We start from the raw sequence: 479 nt of genomic DNA on the forward strand, positions 1-479 counted from the left end.
AAATTGGCGTGGTTTCCAGTGGGTCCAGAAAATGAGTTCCTCGCTTGAACTGACACGTCTGCCACATCAGCTCTGGCCCAGGATTTAATGGAACAGCTTTGAACGAACTAATAAGGAGGAGCTTTACTTTCTGGTTTTCTAACCGAGGGGGGAAAATATAACTGATGGTTTCCTCCCCGATTTTTTAACAGTTCCGTCTCTAACATAATGACTTATTTACTACTGGTGAGATCAAATAAATAGTCACGAGTGGCTGCCATTCGGGTTAATAGCTTACATTTTCTGTGGCGTATGACGTTTATAATTGCACGAGGGAAATCCGTAAGCTAGCCTCAAATGTCACCATGATTTTCAAAGCCAAGGCTAACTAAGTGTGCTCTCCCTTTTTATTACCTAGATTTTTAAAAAGTTCAATTTTGTAATGTTTTTAGGTTTGTAAGTTGTTTTATGGGGGCTAGAACTTCATAAAGTAGTAAAAC

This window comes from Tigriopus californicus, chromosome 7 (assembly GCF_007210705.1).
Source record: "Tigriopus californicus strain San Diego chromosome 7, Tcal_SD_v2.1, whole genome shotgun sequence".
Lineage (NCBI taxonomy): Eukaryota > Metazoa > Arthropoda > Copepoda > Harpacticoida > Harpacticidae > Tigriopus > Tigriopus californicus.